We start from the raw sequence: 24,320 nt of genomic DNA, 5'->3' as shown, positions 1-24,320 counted from the left end.
GTTTAATTATTTTATTTTATTTTATTTTTTAGAAAAAAATGTTGTAGAAACATTTTAAAGTTACTTGAAAATTATGTAGCATTCATTGAGTCAATCTATATTAATAATCAGAGAGGGATCAGATTCTAGATTCAAGTAGATGTCCATTAATTCTCTTGATTTTCAACAAAGTCTTGGACATGGTTCATAACTGTATCGATTATTCTTCTAATAATCACCAAATATATTTCAGAACTTAGAACATGTGGAAATCATCTGAGACCAGGATTTATAAATAGCCATGCTGTTTTGTAAGAAAACCTGTCTTTAGGACAGAGATTTCAACAAGTGATTTTTGTTATAGTCATTTTCTTATTTCTTATTTCAATATTTTTGAACCATTTTCAAAGCTTCCTGATAAATGTCTCAAATATTAAAAGCTGTTTTACACTTGCTGTTTCCCCATTCGTTCTAAGGTAAACTAAGCCAGTTTGTCTTTATTACGAATACATGAGCAGTGTAACATTCTAAAAACACAACAATTCAGAAGTAATATGTTTCTCTATCACTCTATGGTGTTATTTTATTGTAATATAAAGAATATGATAATTTTCTAGTAAATGATCAATTAATATAACACTCTACTTGGTCTGAATGCTCTCCATTACCTTTTGAAGTATCAAATTTTTTTTTTTAATTCATTTTGGGAAGATTTCTTCATTATAAATCTTCCTTTTGTTATCTTTTTGATTATCTATACTTGCATATCACAGATAGACTCACTGAACTTTATAAAGTATTGAGTAACCTAATTAGAATTTTCCATATAATTCTATAATTTCTCTTTTAGAGTGGAGGGAGGGGAAGAGATTTAAAAGTAATATTTGTTATTTTCTATATATTGCAGTAGATATTACGTATTACAGTTCATGAAAAAAATGAAAGGAAATGTTACTAACTGTTAGAATTTACTTCTTATTTGCATGTATATACATGGATTTATGTGTGGATTTTAAAATTTTTCTGCATGCCTAAGAACCTCCAGTGTAACTGACAGTTACTGGAATACTTTTCTGTCTGCCTGGCTTATGTTGCACGAATTATCAAAGAGAGCATACTGATTTAATGTTAAAGCACTGGGTTTATGTGGTAAAAGATAGATAGTGAGAGAGGTTACAGGGATGTCTTCTGTGAGAAGAGATCAGGAACTGCCTCGTTCCATACACAGTTCCAGTTTGCTGATAGGGAGCCGCAATTGGCTAAAGCAGAACAAATGAGTGATGCTGGCTGTACCTCTGTGAGAGCAGATTTAAGAAAGAATGAAAAATGTTGGGCAGCAGCTCAGAGAAAGGAGTGCAAAAACGTGAGAGAAACAGCCCTACAGATACCAAGGACAATAAAGACAGAGTGAGAGCAGGTGCTCTCCTTCCTCTATTTATATTCATATATACTTACATAATAATTATGATTTCCTTTCTATATTTATTTTTTAACTTCTTATAACCTACATCGCCTTTGAATTCTTCTAGTGGATCATGAAATATACTGTCCTTTGTCCTATAATGTTCACATCTTGGGAATAATCATGTTGCTTTCTTAGTTAAAATAGATGTTGTTTTTAAGCTTTAGTAAAGAATATGTGTTTTTGATTGGGGGGGGGGGGGGGGGGGGGGTTGGAGAGGGGGAAAGAGGTTTACACACCTGCATATGAATGGCTAATAAACAGCCTTTCATTTCAATTGGTTGTAAACCAGTATTTTTTTCCCCCTGGTGACCCCTTGCCACATAAATACGTGGCTTCCTTTGTTCATGCTCAGAAGTGTCTGAAAATTAAGTGGTTTCTGCTTACCTGAATAGTGTTTCTGCAGCACTAATTTTTTGGGTCTGTTTTATTCCTTAGAATGTGGTATAAATATATGTGGACATGGTAACACTGTTGGAGCATGTATGTCATGCGGTAGCCAAACCTGATACAGTATTACAAAAAGCATTTTATCACCATCCTTAAAATTGATGTCTCAGAGACATAGCGACACAAACTGAATATGCCAGGTTGCATTCTACCACTTAAAAAAAAAAAAAAAGGAAAATCAATGATGCAGTAATTAAGATTTTTCTCTAGCTCTGTGTAATTTAAAAGAATTGACATAGCCTTTGATGACAAAAATATTAAGTAGCCATTCAGTTTTTATGATCAGAATGCTATGACTGATTCTCAGACTCTTCTTCCCAAGCATGTAACAAAGCTGAATGAAGGTAGAGTCCTGACCTGATGACATTTTGGAAAGGAGCTGCTTATTTGGAAAAGAGACATAAATGTGTTCATAAAATTTTGGAAAGAAAAAAAAAGAAAAAAAGAGGTTTTATATATATATACATATAAATGTATGTAATATATATATATATACAAATATTTTCTATCTATTTGTCACAGCAAACTACTATTTTCCTTTTTTGAATTTTATTTGTAATGCTGCTATACACCTCTTTTAGCCCAGATTTCTTCCTTTCTCACTTCTTGAAATACCTATTAGCAATAAGAAAGTGAAAAAATCAAGTGGTGACGCATGTCGTGACAGATCAGTTCTTGCCTTCTCAACAATGGGATATCATTACAGGGTGTCTTTCTTCACCGTTTTCTGGGTATATTCTGCCCTTATCAAAATGTAGCTTGAATTAAAGTGTTGAACAGTCTGTTTACTTTATCCTGTTTGCTGAAATGTGGAAAAGGGGAATTCTCCTTGAATAAGAGAAAATGCCATCCCTGAAAGTAAATGACATGACTAAAGAAGAATATATTCAATAGTGCATAAAATGAGATATACTTCATATATAGAGAGTATATTACAATAATAGCTAGAAGAATGCTGAGAACAGTATGACATAGAAAAATGTGAATGCATCTAAGGAGGTGGGATACTTTTTTATTTTTTATTTTTTCCCCCCGAGGGCTTAAACTTCACATTTCACGAAGGAATGAAATTACCTAGAAGCTCTTCAGAAATGCTACGTGAAGATAAAAATTGAAAAACTGAAAAAAATAACATTTCTTTTCCCTTGCAATGTAGCAGACATTTGCCCACAAATTATTTTTCAGTTATTAATATTGTGTAAAGCAAAAGTTCTAAAACAGAGCCAAAGTTTAATCTGTCTGCATAAGTACTGGGGAGCTGTGTTTCAATTAAGTGAAGAGGGCTTAGTCTACTTTAAAAGAAATAGTTCTTGGAATCAGTTCTTAAGCTATCTGTAAAAGGAACCTCAAAACTTGTCCTCTTATTGCATCTTATGGCATCTCTTATTTTCAGGATCATAACAATCTGAATTACAGTTATTTCCTTCATCTTTTCCACTTGTCTTTATATACTCGTTCTGGAGTTATTCTATTTGGTATATGCACCTCCCTTCAGGACCAAATTTATTGTTCTGGAAGCGTTTTTGTGAAGAAACAGATAAAAAGTGTATTTCCAATTTTGAATATTCCATTCATCTCTAATCAATTTCTGATGCTTGCCCAAGAAGGAACAGAACAGAGGAGTTTATTCCATTTGCATCCTCTGCCCCCTTTTAGTCTCTTACGTGCCTGTATAACAATACATGCAGCATGCCTAGTAGAAGGAAGAAGTACAGATCTGTATGTGATCATAGGGCTATAATCTCTCTGTAATCACAGGAATAATTGTGGGGCAGCTCATGTGACAAGAAAGTTTTCATGGATGGCTGCATATAGTTTAGGAAAGATAGCCTGATGAGGAAAGGTAGTGGAGCTGCTATTTATGTGAGAGATCAGTTGGAATATGTCAAAATCCACATAGGAATAAACAGCAAAATTAAGAAGCAGGCTAATAAGGGTGATAAGGTTATGGGTGTTTACTACAAGCCACCTGATCAGAAAGACAAAGTTGATGAGACATTCTACAGTCAGGCCTGTGCTTCATGATCACAGGCACTGGTTCTCTCAGGGGATATCAACCACCTGGGCATTTACTGGAGAAGCAACACTACCAGGCATACACAGTCCAGATGGTTCCTGCAGTGTGTGAAAGGTAACTTTCTGAATCTGGTGGTGATGGAGACAAAAAGGAGAGGTGTGCTGGTAAACCAAGTTCTTGCAAAAATGGAAGGACAGGTTGGGGATGTGAAGGCTGGGGGCAATCTTGGCTGTAGCAACCATGAGGTAGTGGAATTCAGGAACTTATATGGAAGAAACAGGGCAATAAATAGGATTTCAACTTCATGAGCAACAACTTTGCCCTCTTAAGGACCTACTTGGAAGTATCTAATGGCTTAGAGCACTGGAAGGTAAGGGGGCCCAAGAGAGTTGGTTGACATTCAAGCACAAATTCCTCTAAGCTGAAGATAAGTGCATCATTAAGAAATCAGCCAAAGCTAGCAGGAGATCTGCATGGGTGAGCAAGTATCTCATAGAAAATCATAAGTGGAAAAAGAAAGTCTACAGATTGTGGAAATAGGACTAGGGGGAAGTGTCAAGGACAACAAGAAAGACTTCTTCAGGTATTTCAATAGCAAAAGAAAATCTAGGGAAAATGTGGACCCTCTGCTGAGTGAGATTGGTGACATGGTAATAGGAGACATTGAATATCAAGTCGGGAAAGGAGAGCAAGAGACTGATGTGGCTGAACTGAGACCTGCTTGCTGAAGAGCAAGAAGAAAACGCATATGCAGTGGAAACAGGAAAAGGTACTGTGGAAAGAGTATAAGGAATCTGCTAGGCTGTGTAGAGATGGGGTCAGGAAAGTCAAGGCCAAGCTTGGCTGGAGATGTCAAGAAGAACAAAAAGTGTACTTCAACCAGAAAAGGAAAGTCCAGGTGAACCCTACCCAGTGAGGGACACAGTAACAACAGGAAAGGAGAAGTCAGAGGTTCTTAATAATCTCTTGCCTTGGTCTTCCATGATAACTGCTCACAACACAACCCTAAAACATTCCATTTGGAGGGAGGGGAATGGGGAAGCAACTTCTGTCCCACTGTAAATGAAGATCAGGTTTGTGACCACCTGAGGAACCTGAGCATCAGCAAGTCTATGGATCATGATGAGATGCATCCCAAAATCATAAGGGAATTGGCTGATGGGTTGAAGAACTGGCTGCAGGATTGAGTCCAGAATGGTGCTAAATGGCTCATTGTCTGGACAGAAATTAGTGATGAGTGGTGTCCCCATAGATCAGTGCTGGGACCGATATTCTTCAATATCTGCATCTGTGACATTGACAGTGGGATTGAGTGCACCTTCTGCAAGTTTGCAGATGGCATCAAGCTGTGGGATGCTGTCAAAACAGCAGGGGGACAGGATGCTATTCAGAGAGTCCTAGGCAGGCTTCAGAAGTAGGCCCAGGTGAGCCTCATGAAGTTCAAAAATGCAAGATCTTGCACATGGGTTGAAGCAACTCTCATTATCAATACAAGCTGGGGGATGAAAAGACTGAGCACAGTCCTGCTGAAACGGAACTGGGGGTAGTGATGGATGGTAAGCTGGACAGAAGTCATGAATGTACCCTTGCATTCCAGAAAGACAACCATATCCTGGAATGCATTGAAAAAAGCAAGGCCAGCAGGCTGAAGAAGGTGATCCTGCCCCTCTACTCTGTGCTGCTGAGGTCTCATCCAGATGTGGAGACCTCAGTACAGGTGAGACATAAGCCTGCTTAGACCATAGCTCTGAAAAACCTCTGAAACTTGTTGGAGCATGTCCAGAGGAGTGATACAAAAATTAAACACAGAATGGAACACCTCTCTTACAAGGACAGGTGAAAAAAGCTGGGGCTGTTCAGCTTGGAGAAGAGAAGGCTGCAAGGTAATCTGATAGCAGCCATTCATTCAAAGGGGACAGACTCTTAAACAGGGTCTGTGGTGATAGAACAGAGGCAAATGGCTTCAAGTTCAAAGAGGATAGATTTAAGAAAAAAATCTTTTACAGTAAAGGGGGTGAGGCACTGAGATGGATTGCCCAGTGATGTGGTTGATGCCCTGTCCCTGGTGACTTTCAAGATGTGGCTGGATTAGGTTGGTAAGGCCTGGATAAGGCCCAACATTATCTAGCTGTGATGTCCCTTTTTGTTGCAGAGGACTCGGACTAGATAGCCCTCAGTGACCCCTTCCAAATTTAAGGCTTCTGTGATTCTATAAATTTTACTTCAACTGAGTTTTATTTGTAGTATTTTTTTAACTGTGAGGGTTATCAAATTCTGGATGAGGTTGCTCAGAAAAACTATGAATCTTCTGTCCTTGGAGATAGCCAGAATGCAGACACAGCTCTGAAAAACCTCTGTAACTTGAACTAGATGATCTTCAGAAGACTCTTCTAGTGTCAGTGATTCTGTGATATATATAAGCACTTACCTATTTTCTACAGACAGAAAAAATATAAAAATTTGTTTTTTCTTAATACTTCAGTCATGTTCTCTTGCTTTTGCTAAATGACTATCTTATAAATTGACAGTTGTTATACTTACAAAAGAACTTTTTTTACCTCCACAAATATTCGATCACTGAAGCAAAGAAATAGGCTTTTACATGTTTTTATGGTTGTACAACTTGAGCATGCATATTTTTAACTAAAGTAAACACAAAAGGGTTATGAACAGTGCCAATTCTGCATTTGCCTTTGAATTTTAATTCACTTGTACTAGTTTTTTATTCTCTGTTCCTCAATGCTGCATGTTAAGTACATACGTTGTTTCTTCTAACTGCACTGAAAAACCTTTTTTCTATACTACCTAATGCTCAAATCATGCAAACTTAACAGTCCAAAAAACAACAACATAAATTATTTTATCCAAAACTAAACATGGCATGAAGGGAAAATACTTTATTTGTGAATATGTGTGTGCATAAGTATGTGTAAAAGTGCATGATGAGCAAGGTGTGTCTAAAAGAGAGCTAGCAGGTAATGTGACACTTCAGTGTTTGCAAATAGAGAAATACTGCTTCTGTTGACAGTTTTATGATTAGGGACTGCCTGTAGTGTCTGACTGTAATTGATTCCTGAATAGAATGCATCAGGAATTGTATTCAACTTATTCAACTGTTGTTCTGAGCACCTAAGTACGTGCTGGTGAAAAAATTCAGAAGACTTGGAAACTGGATCTCAAATTGAGATTTATCAGTTTGCATGGATGGTAGCCTAGAAAATCTAACTGGGATATACAGGAGAGCTAATCTGTGCAGTAATAGCAGCATGTGTTCTATAGTGCTAACTGGAGTAACATCATACTGTAGACTTATGCAGGTAACAGAGAAAGGTATGGAAAGTTGTAGAGGTGTCTACTGCGTGTCGAACAGGTGAAGGGATTGAGGGTGATGGCAGATTCAACAATGGGAAATGTTACCAGAACTCCATAGTCAAAGATTTTTAACTATATTTTTTTTTTACAATGAAGTGTTTTACTGGTTTGTTACTATTATTGTTTTCTTTTGTGTTTTAAGAGTAATAACATCATAACCAAAAGTAATAATTTTTGATAAAAGCGAAGGATTCTTTCAAATCTTGAAGTTCCAGGAGTTCGTAATTTTTCTATGATTGTTTGATTACTTTATAAACTGAATAAACTTGCAAATATGTTAAATTTCAGCATCTGTTTTTGTAAATGTAAGGAGAGTTACCTGCCTTTAAGAAGAGACAAACAGTTTGATGCCAACTTTATTACTGAATAGTAAATATTTATGAAGCAAGACAGGTGCCTAAATACAGCATAATTTCATATTACACTGTCTATACAGTGTTGGTAGATATGATGTGGGCTTATAGGAGTTCCACAAAGCTGAATATAGATCTGAGTTGTCAAGTTACGTTACATTATGTATCACAAATACATACATGTATGTTGTCTTTCTCCAATTTATAGAAGGAAGAAGAGGTTCTTTGATATATGTATACCCAGCGTGAATTTAAGAAACAACGGTTCAAATGTTGGTGCCACCAGTTTAACACAAATCTTAATCAGGGAGATGGGGAAGGGAAGGAGGGCGATAGAAAAGAAAGGAAAGAAGCAAGAATTGCATGAAGTGGGGATAGTCACTGCCAGGATCCAGCAGTGGTCCTGTTGCATGCTGTCCCAATGGTCCAAGGCAGGGGAGAGTGGGGGAGCATGCAGGGGGGAACAGCAGGAGCATAGGTGGCCCTGGGCAGCAAACAGGTAGCAGGAAGAAGATGCAGAGTAAGTCTGGGAGGAAGCAGCAGGACTCAAGTAGCTGGCCCAAGAGAGTCCATCAGCATGCAGGCATTCTGTAGTGAGGGATCTGATGGCAGACACCTTTGTTCTTCTTCAGAATGCTGATAGAGTGCAAAGCAAGTCCAGAAGGGAGAGAGGCAGGTCGTGAGGCTTCTCATGTCAGAAACTCCCTTTCATGAGGAACCTACTGCCAGAAAGCCTTTCTTCTTCTCTATGAGGATTCTGTTGCCAGAAACCTTACCTCATGGTTGTTTCTCCCCTTTTTATCCTCCTTTTTTTCTGCCTACATGACATCCCTGGGTGCATGAGCAAGTGTCATGAAAGTACTGCCTGAGATGGCCATCTTCCTCAAGATAAGTCCACACAAAAGACTGCTTCAAGGCCCTTGAATCTGTAGCTTATCTCTCTCTCTTATTGCTCCTGTCCTTGTCCATCTGTGTCCCTCAGACAAAGGATTTCACAACCCTTGCCCAGGACTTGCTTGGACTTGTCCATCAGGAAGCTTTGAGGCAATGGCATAAAATAATAATCTCTCACTTATGTATGCATGAATGTATCCCCATTTTACAAAAGACACCTCAGAATTTGCATTTCCAAAGAGTGTTTTACATTTTAGAGCATGTATAGACTATTCAGAAATATTTTGTCATTTTTATTGTTGTTGTAATTGTAGTAGCTTGAAAAGTACTACAGAGAAAATGAAATCACCAATTTATTCCTCGCCTTCTATGTAAAATATGGTTTAGGTAAATATGATACCCATAAGTCATCATAGATGTATGCCATAGTCTAACATGGCAGTGAAGCCATTTGCTCATCTCCTCTGCCCTCAGTAGAACTGGGAAGAAAAGAGAATCAGAAAGGAGAAAAACAACAACAACAACAAAAAACATAGAACTCCCTCCCTCCCCCCCCCCCCCCCCCCAAAAAAAAAACAAACAACCCACAAACAAACAAAAAAAAACAACCAACCAAAAAAAAACTGTCATAGCAGAAGCCAGGACAGTGTATGACCATTTTCAGACATAGGAAATTCAGCACCTTCTTTTCTGCACAAGTTGCACGAGGAGTCCAAGGGTATAGCTTCTGGTGCCTGTTATATTACTAAGCAGGAATTAGTCTTCATAATTTACCAGTACGTCATCTCAAAACTTTAGAGACTCAGGCTTGGAAAGGCTAAGAGATATATTGTTAGAGATTAGGAGCTTAAAAGTATGTTCAATGTTTATAACAAAATGATGAATGTACTAAGGAATTTATTCTTAGTTTTTTAATGTTTTATAGAAGACTTAAAACCTGGAAGTAGAAGGAGATTAAATATTCTAAAGTATACCACTTAGTAAGCAATTATATTTTTCTTCTATACTCCTTGAAACATTGAAATCTACAACATAAAATACATTAATACAGCACCCTCCAGAGGATCAAAGCATGAGAGACATGACAATATGCGACCAATTTGCACTGAAACAAGAAAATGCATTTTTCATTACATGTTAAACTCATATGTCTCAAAGAAGTTTTCATGCTCAAAACACAATTTTGCAAAGCTTCAGAACAATAATATAGCTCTGAATTACATTGCTGGTAAGGTACAAACTCAACGAGTTAGGGCAGATAAGCTAAATGTGGGCTGCTCATTTCAGAAAAATGTTTCTCATAGGCATCCTCTTTTAAAAGATAAGCATGCTTATAAAGAAAATTGAGACTATATTTTGCAGCTCTATCTAAATACATGCCCTGCAAACCTCCAAAATTCCGCTTCTAATCAACATATACTATGAAATCCAGATTAAATTACTGACAAACTTCATTCATGTATTTTCTCCTGCACATTTTTAGCTTGTTTTTACATTAGTTTATTCTCATAGTTTAGTACTAAACAAAATAAAAAGAATCACTTTGGTTTTGTGACTAACTTGATGAATATTTATTTTTTTCACAGTAATTTAAAAAAAGAATATATTTTGTTTAAACTACCTACCTTTGTGGCAGTTATTCTTTTCTAGCCTAGCCATAAATAAAACTATGAAATTTACAGTTGTATCCATACCTTTTTTTTTTTTCGGTTTGTTTTTTCTTCCTGTAACCTCAACTAACATTAGAATGGAGACAAAGAAAAATAGATTACCACGACATAACTAAAGTGACTTGATACCAAATAGCTTTGGAAACATCTTTGCATGATAGACAAAAAGTTACAAACACTACTTGATGCTATATCAGTATTTCTTCCACAGTGATGTGGGCTACCCCTGGTACACAGCTAACAACCACACATAGCCATTCACTCACTTTCCCTTCAGTGGGATGGGGGAGAGAATCAGAACGTTTCAAATCAAATGTCTCCATTTTGATGGAGAAAAGTTGTGTTGAGATTAAGGGAGTTGAATAGGGAAAAGAAAAGCTGTGCTTGAAAGCAAAGCAAAACAAGTAATCCATTCACAACTTTCCATTGGCAGGATTTTTAGCCATTTCCAAGGAAAGCAGAGCTTCATCACATATAATGGTTATTCAGGAGGACAAACCTCTTCAGTTTGAATGCTCTCCCATTTTCTACTGCTGAGCACAGTGTCCCATGGTATGGAACATTCCTTTGTACAGTTGAGGTCAGCTATCATGGCTGTGTCCCCTCCTAGCTTCTTGTACACTCCCAGCCTGCTCAATGGCAAGACAGTGAGGGAAACGGAAAAGATCTTGACTCCGTGTAAGTACTTCTCAGCAACAAGTGAAACATCAGTGCACTATCATCACAATCCAAAAGATAGCACCATATGATCTGCTATTAAAGAAAAAAAAAAAAAAATTGTCCTAGCTCAGATTAGTACAACTCATAAAAACAATGATAAATGAATGAAACTTTACATTATCACAGGCAACATTATTTATTTTTAAAAAGATGTGAATTAAAATAAACTTCAAATAGGCACAAGCTACACTGAGCCTATGTACTTTGAGCTCAAATGCACTAAGGAGTAGGTAAAGCTGAGAACTCAAGCAGAATTTAAATATTTGAGAACTTACCAAGTGAAAAAGGAAGAACTGAAGATTAAAGAGCAGACCTGAAGAAATTTAGACATACAAATATTTGTAGAGTTGTCAAAGACCAGTTTACTTTGGAATGTTACAAGATAGCTAGGTAAAAGCATGAGTATATAACATTTTATAGTAAATAGTATCATCTGGGTTGGAAAAGATGGTCATCAATTCCAACTTGCAATCTTGCTTCCTGTGTTCTATCACTAAACCGTGTCTCTTAGTGTCATGTCCACAGGTTTCTTAAGCACCTACAGAGATGGGGACAACACCGCTCCTCCGGGCAGCCCATTTTAATGCTGGACAACCCTCCTATTAGAGTTCTTTCTAATATATAATTATTTTATATATAATTACAATATGTAATTATTATATATATGCTTCCACTGACACAGCTCAAGACTTTTTTCCTTGCATCCTGTCACTTGCTACATGAGAATAGAGACTGACACACTCCTTGTTTCAGCCTCCTACCAGATAGCTATAGAAATAGATGAGATCTTCCCTCAGACTCTTCTTCTCCAGGCTAAACTATTCCAATTCCCTCAGCTGCTCTTCATATGCTTTGTTTACTAGCCCTTTCACCATCTTCTTTGCTCTTCATAGACGTATTTTTCACAGCAAGGAGCCCCAAACCGAAAGCAGTTCTCAACGTGTTTTTTCACCATTACTGTATACAAGGTTACAGTCCCTTCCTTATTTCTGTTGATTACACTCTATTTCTGATTCAGATCAAGATGACATTGGCCTCTTGATCACACTGCTGGCTCGTGTTCCACTCACGTTCCAGCCCACTCCCACTTCCACAGCCAACTCCCCACAGTTTTGTTTCCTACCACATTCACAGGCTTTTTCTCATCTACTAAGCAGATCATCTTTTTGTAGAAGGAGAAATAGGTTAGTCAGGCAGGATCCACCTTTCATAAACTCATGCTGCCTGCATCTGATCACTTGAATCTCCTTGGTGTGCTGAACGATGACATTAAAGATGATCTGCAGCATAACATTCCCTGGCATTAAGATCAGACTGAGAGGTCTGTAATTCCCTGAGTCCTTCTTCATGCCCTCACTGTGTCTCTCCAGTTAACCAGGACTGCTGTTTAATCAATGAAATTAGCTTAGCGAGCACTCCTGCCAGCTTTTTTAATACATTTGAATAATCCTATCCAGATCCATAGTCACATGAATGTTCAAATAATGTAGTAGATAATTTCCATTTTTCATCTGAATTATAGGGACTTCATCTTACATCCTGTCACCATCTTCTAACTCAGGAGACAAGGAAAAGACAGCTTAACATATCTTGGAAACAGTACACATTCAATGTTCTTTACTAGATCAGTTTCACAAAGACAGATCAAAATGTTTGAGATACTCAGCTTAGAAGTTTCTGGGAACTTTTCCCTGAATTGTAGAAAGGAAAATGAACCTGTTTTTGTAACTGTTGTATTGCTCTGCTATTGCCTTGTGGATTAGTTAAAGCGGTTTAAAATTTAATGCAATAAAGCAATATGAGTTAGATGAAGAATATTGCACTAATATTGCAGAAAAAAATCAACTACATCAGTATTTTCACTGCAAAGAATTATGACACAAAAGTAGAAGCTTAAAGGCAACAAGATACTCTGATGAAAGTATTTACAGGAGTTTCCTCCTCCAGTGTGTATTCAGCAGATTGCTTTGAATCATAACATTGAAAGTTTTTTTACTGCAGTATTAATTTCAGATCACAACTATAGTCACAAAGAAACAAGTCAAAGAAATTAAAAATTGAACCACCTAACAATACCTTGTACCGATAGCGTGCTTTTCTTATTGTGCTGTAAATCACACTGAATCAGAGTTTATTAGCAATGGGATTTTATTGACATTGGGATTTTAGAAATTGTCATGGTTTTATGATTTTTGTTAAAGATATTCCACATCATAATATCATGTAGTGCACTGGGAGTTAAAGAGATAATGCTCCATTTCTGTGGATAGTCAATAGTTCTGGGTATTCCTGTTTCAGAAGAGAAGAAAAACTACATGTCCCAGAGGACTTACTGTTCCCGTATTCCATTCAGAGGGAAAGATAAAACTGAGACGGCCCTTTTTCCCCTTTCTGCTCATCTCTGCAGTGTGTGCTGCCTAGCCATCTCACCTTCAGTATACATAGAATCATAGAATCATAGAATCATAGAATCACAAGATTGGAAACAACCTGTAAGATCATCTAGTCCAACTGTCTCCTCATCACCATTGCCACCACAAGCACTAAACCATATCATGCAGCACGTCATCCAGACGCCTCTTGAACACTGCCAGGGACGGCAACTCCACCACCTCTCTGGGCAGGCCATTCCAGTGCCTGACCACTCTCTGAGAGAAAAAGTTCTTCCTTATGTCCAACCTAAAACCTCCTCTGATACAACTTGCGGCCATTGCCCCGTGTCCTGCTTGTTGCCTGGGAGAAGAGGCCAAATCCCTCCTCACCACAACCTCCCTTGAGGAGGTTGTAGAGTGCAATGAGGTCTCCCCTGAGCCTCCTCTTCTCCAGACTGAACAATCCCAGCTCCCTCAGCCGCTCCTCATAAGACTTGTGCTCCAGACCCCTCACCAGTTTCATTGCCCTTCTCTGGACATGCTCCCGGACCTCAATGTCTTTCCTGCAGAGAGGGGCCCAAAACTGAACATCTAGCCATCTAACCAGTTCTTTTACCCAAAGAGGTGTGTATCTGTTCAGACAGGTAGAATAAGGCCTTCATTTTTTTGTGCACACTCTCATTTTATTTGATATATTAGCATCAGTTTATATTGTATTATATTGTTTTATCTTGCATTTCGGTATCTTATTTAGTAAAGTAACTCAGATCACTCCTCAGATCACTGCCTCTCTTTTGTTTTTTAGGCCCATCTCCCTCCCTTTCCCCTTTTCCCTCTGTTCACTTTCCCAGGGCGTGAGACTGTGGATCCTCCCGACCCATTAGTTATGGAACTGTGTCCATAAAGCTTTGACAGAAGCACTGAATAATAACTTTCTCTTCAAATTTCTACGTGATGGGGAAAAAATTAGAATTGTAGGATCAGAATATCCTGAGTTGGAAAGGACCCATGAGGATCACTGAGTCTACTCTTGGCTCCACATAAGACCAGAGAAAAATCAGAGAACTTATCTGAGAGCATTGCTCCGATGCTTCTTGAACTCCTGCAAGCTCAATGTCATGACTCTTTCACTGCAGAGGCTGTTTCAGTGATGAAGCAAATTCTTGGTGAAGAAATTTCCTGATATCCAACTTGAATCTCCTTTGTTGTGTCTGCCAATCCTTTGGGTTATATCACTGGTTACCAGAGAGGAGATCAACACTTGCCCCTCCACTCCACCTCCTGTGGAACTGGCAGGCCATTATAAGTTCTCCCCTCAGTTTTCTCTTCTCTAATCTGAACAAATCAAAGGACTTCAGCCACTCTTCATATGTCTTCCCCTTTCAACCACACAAAACAGCAACAACAACAACATCAATAACAACAAAAACACGTTCCTCCAATGGCATCAACTTCTTAGCCAGGAATTAGTAAAGAGCAGGAGAGGGGAGGGGGAAGAGGTGGAGAGAGGGAATTGGTTATCTTCTCATCCACATAATTAATATTGTGAGAATATTAGAAATTGCTCCTTGGAGGGAAACTTCCTCTGAATTTTCTGCAGGAGAAAGAAGGATAACATGTAATACAACAATTTATGATCCTTTGTTTTGTGACAACAAAATGTCTCCAAACTTTTTATGAATGTTGATACTGAGATGATGCACAAACCCTTAAAATTTGCACAAAATATTTGTATCAAGATTGTAACACTGTGGTGAATTATTAACATTTAACAAAAGAAGAAAAACAGAACCATCTTCACATCTTATGATTTCAGAAGAAAAGAAATTCTCACATTTATAAATTTATTGTTAAACATTAATTTAAATGTTTACCATAATATTCCTTTAAAATCAAGATGAATCACTTAAAAGTAGTAAAAACAAACAAACATAAAACAATAAAAGCCAAATGTAATAGAAATTAATGTCATATTTAAATACTTTTAAATTTTAAAACTAAATTTAATTAAATTTTAAATCACTTAAAATTAGCAGTAAATTCAGCAGCTTTGTGTAGTGAGGAGTCGACATTCCACTGAAATAGTGCTGGAGAAACACCAGCCATTTCCAGTAATGTGCAATTTCTTTAAAAGGAAGCAGCTAATCTCCTTTTCCAGGCACTAGACAATTTATCTGCTTTTTATTTTGTCAGTGGTACAGGATGCATTCTAACACTAAAATCAGTTTTTAATATTTTTATTTTTATTTTTTTTATATACTCTTGATTCTGTGTAGAAAAAAGAGCAAATATATGACATGACATAAGAGATCATGTACCATAAACAGGAATTGACATTCCATAAAAAAGTATTAAATGTCAGATTTATGGCACAAAGCCCTCCAACATCTGCATAACTCATCATAATATTGGAGATGTTCTAATTTTAGAAATGCTGTTGATGGGGGAACACAGAAAAAGCTGGTCCCTCACTGCTGACTATGCCCCTTTTCATACAAGAGGCTATATTATAGTTTCAACAATGCAATGCATTGAATGTGAGAGCTATTTTCAGTTGAGGTGTTATAAATATGGAAAGTAACCATTTATGTGAAATGTGAAATGTGATTTAGTACAGATTTCAGCATCTTTATTAACACTGAAAAAGGAAATAATTTCACAAGGAAATAACAATATTTAAATCTTAATAGCTTACCCAGGAAGTGTTTATAACCTCTGTTGTTCCTCTCGTAGAATCATAGAATGGTTTGGGTTGGAAGGAACCTTAAAGATCATCTGGATCCAACTCCCTGCTACGGACAGGTTTTCCAACCAGTAGGTCAGGCTCCTAAGGGTTCAGTTCAAACTGGCCTTGGACACCTCCAGTAATGGATTGTCCAGAACTTCTCTGGGCATCCTGTTCCAGCATCTCATCACATTTTAAGTAAAGATTTTCTGCCTAACATGCATTCTAAATCTCTTTAATCTCTTTTAGATTAAAATTGTTCTCTCCAGTCCACTTGCTATCACACCTTCTAAAAGTCCATCTCTCCTCAGCCACTGAAAGGCCGCGATGAGATTTCCCTAGAGCTTTCTCTTCTCCAAGCTAAACATGCCCAGATCCTTCAAACTCTCCTTGTAAGAGATGCTCCAGCCCTCTGATTATCTTGCTAGAAGTCCATGATTCCAGATGGGATCCACCTGAGTGTGGTAAGGGAGCTGGTGGACATGACTCCCAAGACACTGTCCACCATCTATCAATGGTCTTGGTCAACTGGAGAGGTTCTAGATGACTAGAGACTTGTTAATGTGATGCCCATCTATAAGAAGGGTCATAAGGAAGATCCAGGGAACTACAAGCCTATCAGCCTGACCTTGGTGCCAGGGAAGGTTACAGAACAGATCATCTTGAATGCAATCACATGGCACTGTGGGACAACCAGAGGATCAGGCCTAGCCGGTATGGGTTCATGAAAGTCAAGGTTCTTCCTTACCAACCTGATGTCCTTCTCTTCACAATTATACCTTATTTGTCTCATTCCTGGGGCAGTACACACATTTTGAACATTCTGAAATTATTATCAAGGATGAAATACAGGAAGAGCAAAATTTCATGAAAAATCTCTGATGAACACATTGAGACCTCACTAAGAATTGCAGACACTGCCGTCAAAACCAGCTCGTGTGTTAGTTTCAAAAAAGCAGGGTCAAACATCTCACCAGTTTCATGTTTTTGTTCCTCCCTCTATTTCTTAAAATGTTTTAAGAAAAATATTTAAAATTAAAATATTCTATACCTTAATGATATTGTATATTTTGTGAGATCTACTCTGAAAGTAATGCCTCCAATTTCATTATGTTTCCTCATAATTTCTGAAGTGATATGGCAGTAGAGCTTTCACCCTCCCAACAGTATTCCATTATAGTTAATTGCTGTGTGACAGATGGCAGAAGAGCTGCAGTCTGACAAAATGGCATCTGACGTGAAAGTGCTTATGAAGCAATGGTGTATATTTTAATCCTCCACATGGATAAAATTGCACCCATTGACTTTCACTGATGCTTACTGAATGTCAATGGAGACCAAACTGTGAATGAGTGTACAGTGTGGCAGAGGGAGGTATGTTCCAGATGTGGTGGCAGATGTGGAGGTGGGTCACCTCCACTGGTACAGATTTTTGCAAATGCAGCATGCACTGCAAATGAAAATGCATAGTTAAAGATGGTGACTATGTTGAAAATAGTGTTTTAGAGTAAATCTCAGCTACTTCAAATAGTGTTATTGTACTTTTTGAGTCAGTTATAAGTTTCCATAGAAATAAATAGGAGGCACATATAAATAGGAGGTATTACTTTTGGAGAGATCTATGTATAGACAGCCCAAGATTATTTCTATTCATGAAATGTGGCCCAGGCAAGCCAATACATTGGACATCCATGCTCAAAAGGCAAGTGGTAGTAGACTCTTACAGGACCAAAACATACAATTAGTATTGGGAAGCTCTACTGTGCAGTTTACTTTTATTATCAAATTTCTGAAAGAAAAAAAAAATTCTCAGTTGTGATCCATATTTCAGGGCTTGCTATGCATTTTCCCAATTTGTGTCCACAAAAGGAAGCTTCAAAACCAAGAGCCATAGTACTTTATTGTCTTTCACAGAATCACAGAATCACACAGAATTGTAGGGGTTGGAAGGGACCTCCAGAGATCATCGAGTCCAACTGCCCTGCCAAAGCAGGTTCCCTACACCAGGTCGCACAACTAGGTGTCCAGGCAGGTCTTGAACATCTCCAGAGAAGGAGACTCCACCACCTCCCTGGGCAGCCTGTTCCAGTGCTCCGTCACCCTCACTGTAAAGAAGTTCTTGCGCATGTTTGTGCGGAACTTCCTGTGCTGCAGTTTCTGGCCGTTTCCCCTTGTCCTGTCTCCACTCACCACTGAAAACAATCTGGCCTCGCCATTCTGCCTCCCACACCTTAGATATTTATAGACCTGGATCAGGTCCCCTCTCAGCCTTCTTTTCTCAAGGCTGAACAGACTCAGTTCACTCAGACTTTCTTCATGCTCCAGGCCCTTCACCATCTTTGTGGCCCTCCGCTGGACTCTTTCCAAGAGATCCCTGTCTTTTTTGTACTGGGGAGCCCAGAACTGGATGCAGTACTCCAGATGAGGTCTTACCAGGGCAGAGTAGAAGGGGAGGATCACCTCCCTCGACCTGCTGGCCACGCTCTTTTTAATGCACCCCAGAATGCCATTGGCCCTCTTGGCCACAAGGGAACACTGCTGGCTCATGGCCAACCTGTCATCCACCAGGACACCCAGGTCCCTCTCCGCAGAGTTCCTCTCCAGCAGGTCATCCCCCAACCTGTACTGGTGCATGCAATTATTCCTCCCTAGATGCAAGACTCTACACTTGCTTTTGTTAAACCTCACCCGTTTTTTTTCTGCCCAGCTCTCCAGCCTGTCCAGGTCTTGCTGAATGGCAGCACGGCCTTCAGGCATGTCAGCCAATCCTCCCAACTTCGTATCTTCATCAAACTTGCTGAGGGTGGCCACTATCCCCTCATCAAGGTCATTGATGAAGATGTTGAACAAGACCAGACCCAGCACCAACCCCTGAGGAACACTGCTGGTTACAGGTCTCCAAGCAGACTCTGCACCACCAGCAATGACCCTCTGTGCTCTGCCAGTCAGCCAGTTCTCAACCCACCTCACTGTCCACTCATCTATCCCACACTTCCTCAGCTTTGTTATAAGGATGTCGTGGGGGACAGTATCAGATGCCTTGCTGAAATCAAGGTAGACTATATCCACTGCTCTCCCCCCATCCACCCAGCCAGAGATAACATCATAGAAGGCTACCAGGTTGGTCAAGCACGACCTCCCCCTTGTGAACCTGTGCTGACTACTCTTGATAACCTCCTTTTCTTCCAGTTGTCTGGAGATTACATCCAGCACCAGCTGTTCCATCACCTTTCCAGGGACAGAGGTGAGGCTGACTGGCCTATAATTGCCTGGATCTTCTTTCTTGCCTTTTTGAAGACTTGAGTGACATTGGCTATCCTCCAGTCTTCAGGCACCTCCTCTGTCTTCCAAGACCTCTCAAAGATGACAGAAAGCAGTTCAGCAATCACCTCTGCCAGCTCCCTCAGCACCTGTGGATGAATCCCATCGGGTCCCATGGATTTGTGAACATTGGTGTTGCCTAGGCACTCTCGGACCACCTCTTCCCTGACTGAAGGGAGGTCTTCCATTCCCCAGATCCTCACTAACCTCCAGGGTCTCAGATTCCCGAGGGGGAGCTTTTTCACTGAAGACAGAAGCAAAGAAGGCATTCAGTATCTCCGCCTTCTCAGCATCCCCAGTTACCAGAACACCCCCGTCACTTAGCAGGGGAGCCACATTCTCCCTAGTCTTCCTTTTACTGTTAATGTACTTGAAAAAGCCTTTTTTATTATCCTTTATCCCCTTTGCCAGATTTAATTCCAGGTGGGCTTTAGCCTTCCTCGTTGCATCAGTTCTCACAGCTTGCTTCCTTTTTTCTGTATTGTGGTCAAAAAGGAATGAATAATGGCCTTGCTGCAAGCGTGAAAAAATTCATTTTCTGCAAAGCATGTACATAAAATGGAAGACTAATGATTGAAGAGAGCTGCTGTCTTGTTGGGAAAGCAGAAACATTGGGCTGGAAGAATAGGTCGTATCTTCCTTCTCTAATTATATATCCTTCATGTTTGACTCGGCCTGTAGACTTTGTAAGTGCCTTTCTCTTCTGTTTCTTTTCCGTCTGCAGGAAAGAATCCTTTTTGTCATGAGGTAGTGGAACATATACTGCCCTCTTCCATGGGACAGCAGAAGACCATGTGGTTGTGCTGGGTGGAATGCACACCCGAAACAACATATGGGGCCATGATCAAGGAAGTTGAACTGGCTGCAGGCCCCAATTCTTCCCATTGGCAGGGTGGATATCAGTGAGTGACCATGCTCTTTCTTTCCTCTGATGAAGGAACTAGTTCCAATTTACCTTGTAGAACAGTCCTATTTTTGAGCAGACCTGAGTATGCATCATTCATTGGAGATTCCAAGTTGTGGTTAGTTTTCAAGAGCAGTTCTGCAAGGAGAACTTCTGATTTTTGATAGCATTATATAACAGCTAGGATGAATGAAGTGTAGCTCAGTATTAAGTTCTGCCATTTGTCATGTCTTAAGTAACTTTCTCTTGTTCATAATTTGTAATGTGAAGTGTATTTTAGTAATGGAAAGTATATAAAATGGCTCAAAAATACAACTGCATAATTTGCATTAACATAATCAATATGAGGTGATTTTAGCTTGTAGCTACAAAAGGTGAAATTAACATTTGAATCCTCTTCTAGGCACAAACAGAGCATAGACATTTCAAGTGAGTGTCCTAAATAACCTGCTTCACTGCTTTGGCACAGGATGCATAATTGGAGAAATTCTGACTTGTAAAACTCCATATTAATGTTCCCTGGAATGTGGAAGAAAAAAAAATGGTTTCTCATTTATATCATAGTAATATTAGTGAATTGTGAGCTAATATTGAAAAGAACAATTTTTCTATAACTCCTATTGTCTACCACACAACCACAACTAAATGAATCTTTCTGCCACTGTTCTATCTAGGTAATTTGTTAGTATGTTCTACTGGGGAAAAAAAAAGTTCATATAATGACTGAGTATTTATATGTAGGATGACTTAAAATTTATTTTATAGGATGACTTACAGCTTTTCAGAACAGAAGTCATTAGTGTAAATTTAGATGTCTCTAAAGTACGTGCTTATATTCAGGCTAGATCCCTTAGGCTTCCATTGTTCTGAGTGAGAAGAGGTAGTCTCTTTTAAAATAAGATTCACCTCATTCAAAAATTAGGTCAGATGTTTCACTCTTCAGCAGTGCCTATTTCTCTTCATTAATTATAAAGGGAGCCAAGGTGATTAATTCAGATAAAGACATTTAGGCCATTGGTATCAGATGGCTGGTTCAATTACCTAAACACAGGTGTCTAGGAACATTTAAGATGGCCTAGGTTATCCAAGGGTGCTTGCACAAGTTTAGAAAGTATAACACAGGGCTCAAGAGAGAAGGAAGTCATTCCAAAGTGGGAGCTATAAGCTAGGAAGAGTTAATTGATATATCCCATATTAATTGTTTAAGAAACTTCACTAAGTTTGTTCCAGCCCTGGAAGCAAACAATGTCAGGTTAGATGGTGCTTTTATCAACATGGACCAGTGGAAAGTGCCATGAGGGGAGCAAGAGGGTTGGAATTAGGTGATCTTTCAGGTCTCTTTCAATACTAACCATTGTATGATCATGTGATTCTTAGTCCCATGGGTGATTTTGTTTCCAGATTGGACATTTTGAGTTTGAGGAGTAACATCCCCATATGAGTCTTTTAAACTGCATGGTCTGGAAATTTATTCCAAAAAGCCATAATGCTAGCTCTAATTTAGATCAATATACTTCAGCAACTGTGCAGTGCTAAAGGCTATGGAATTTACTGTTTACTGTGTACACAATTACAGAATTTTAAAGTTCCAATCCCAGGATATTACTTATATTTAAACTCCTAAATTGATATGATGACAAGCTGGAAGAAAATCTAGCACTTGAATTGTGATAAAATAGATCTCACTCAATTATTTGAGTTGTAATCACTGTATCTTCCATATATGTATCTTCTACAAGTCTGAAATTAACTGAAATAAATATGTTCTAAAATAGCTCTCAAAAATTCTAGACAGTTTTTAATTCTGTATCCTATTGCTTAGAAGAATAGATTTGATTCCACTTCTGAACAAGACTCTCCATAAAAAGGTAAAAAAAATACAGTTGAATTATAAATTCTGCAAATCATCTTTATTAACCAGTGATACTAAAGTAATTAAGGAAGGACAAGTAGGGGTGATGGAAAGAAAGTAGGTAACTTGAATGAGCACTGGAAACTATATCAAGAATTCTTTAATTAGCTAAAATACACTTAACTAATCAGGCTGTCCTTGCACAGTGTAAGTCTCCTTTTCATAACATTCTGCCTTTTCTTAAGTCCTTGTTCTAGTTCTTTCTTTGGCTTTGTGAATTTATTATCTCCTTTTTTGCATTGTTTCTCCTTATTTTGCATCCATTATCTTTTTGTTTGCTTTACCACTAGGAACTCCCATACCTCCACATTTCAGCTTTCTCTTAGTTTACTTTTGTACTTTCTCGCTTTTTACTCTTATTCTCAAATTTTCAAAATCAATTTTTACTCCAGCTTCATAAGTGGGTCTTCTACTGATTTTTCCCTTTAACTTCTTGCTACTCAGATACATCCTTTTCCCTTTTTTCTTCTGATGCCTTTCCCAATATTCCCACAATCTTGCTAAGTTAATTTAAATTATTTTTTGCTAACACTTGGTATTATAATACCTCTTGTAAATAAGTAAATAAATGGATAGATAACTGTGTTCTGAGTGACTGAACAAATCCTTAAAAAAAACAACTACCTAAGAATATGGGTTTATACAATAGCTTTGCTGTCAAACCACACTTCTCTATGTTATGCTTACTGTATTATGAACAAAACAGGAAGCTAAAAATACAGTGATTCTTCAGATATCCTGATTTTATAAAACATTTTCCTTGGTTTTACTAATATAATATGTATTGTTTCTCCCTTTTTCTTACATATACCCCTGAATGAATGAGTATATCAACATTGCTAAAACAATTTGTAGGTAGAAATTCTTTCAGAAGAAAAATTTAAAACTAAGGAAATTGTGTGTTTTAAATATGAGTGATATCTTCTTTGATGACAACACCATTATTTAAAGTTTCTGAAATATTTTAATGTGTACTAAACTGATAGTCTCAGAAGGGTACTAAAGACTGGGAAAAAGGTACAGTACTAAATAAATCTTCTTTTAGCAAGTAAAAATACAGTGCATTTCTTTTTACCATTACATGTTGGAATCTGTTTCTCACCTATCCTGTCTTGAATTTGGAATAAAAATAAAAAGAAAGTCTCAGGAGTTCAGATACTGTCTGTTGCAGACTTCGTGTTCAGTTTCAGATTCCTCAAATCACAGGCATAGGTTACCTACACATGTACCCTAAGCTTTCAGGAGTTAAGATTAGGAAAAACAAAACAAAACAAAACAAAAACAAACAAACAAACAAAACTAATTTAAAAAAAAAAAAAGTTGATGTCCAAAATTATCAGTCCTGAAAAATAACTCTAACGTTGTAGGATAGACCAAAGGATCAATGTGCTCTCTGTGAAACATTTTGAGGATATTTCTCTGTAAAATACTTCCTGTAAGAACATACTGAAAAAGGAGAGGACAAATAAGCACTGACTCATTACTCAGTCTCAGACACAGAGTGTACCCTAAATATTGGGGAAATCTATCTGAATACTTACCAGGAATAACTTCCAAGCTTAGCTGTTTCTCAAGGACACTTCATTAGCAGTAAGTAGTATGTTGAAGCATAATTTTTCTCAATTTAAATTTAGCTGCCTACAGTACTAATATCTAAGTCTGAGAAAGTCACCTGAAAGTTCACTTTAAATCAGCAGAGAGAAGTTAATGCTTTCTGAAATATGAAATACATTTTTAGCTGTCTACTTCAGGAAGAAGTGAACAGCACTTTAAAGCAAGGCATATGCATTTGACTAGATGAATCCCACATAGGAATACTTACTGAATTTATTTTTAGTGGATATATCTAAGTATGTATTATCGTTATTACTTCTGAATATTAACGACTGTGTTTCTATTATCTCAAAATCTACTGACTAGTATTAGTTGGCTTTTCTTTGAATCCTGTTAGTAACTTTGAGGGATGTTTTGAGGATGGAGAATTCAACATTATTGAGATGACTTCTGAGAAATGTTCATACAAATAAAAATTTATCTTAAAAGAGTTTTAAAGATGACGAAGGTGCAAGCACTGAACATGAGGATTTGACAGTATTAATATAGGAATTCTGATGAAAGCATTATATGTCCTACACATTAAAAAAAATTGATTTATTTTTGTAGAAATGC

This window comes from Lagopus muta, chromosome 1 (genome assembly GCF_023343835.1).
Source record: "Lagopus muta isolate bLagMut1 chromosome 1, bLagMut1 primary, whole genome shotgun sequence".
NCBI lineage: Eukaryota > Metazoa > Chordata > Aves > Galliformes > Phasianidae > Lagopus > Lagopus muta.
This window is presented reverse-complemented; position numbering follows the sequence as displayed.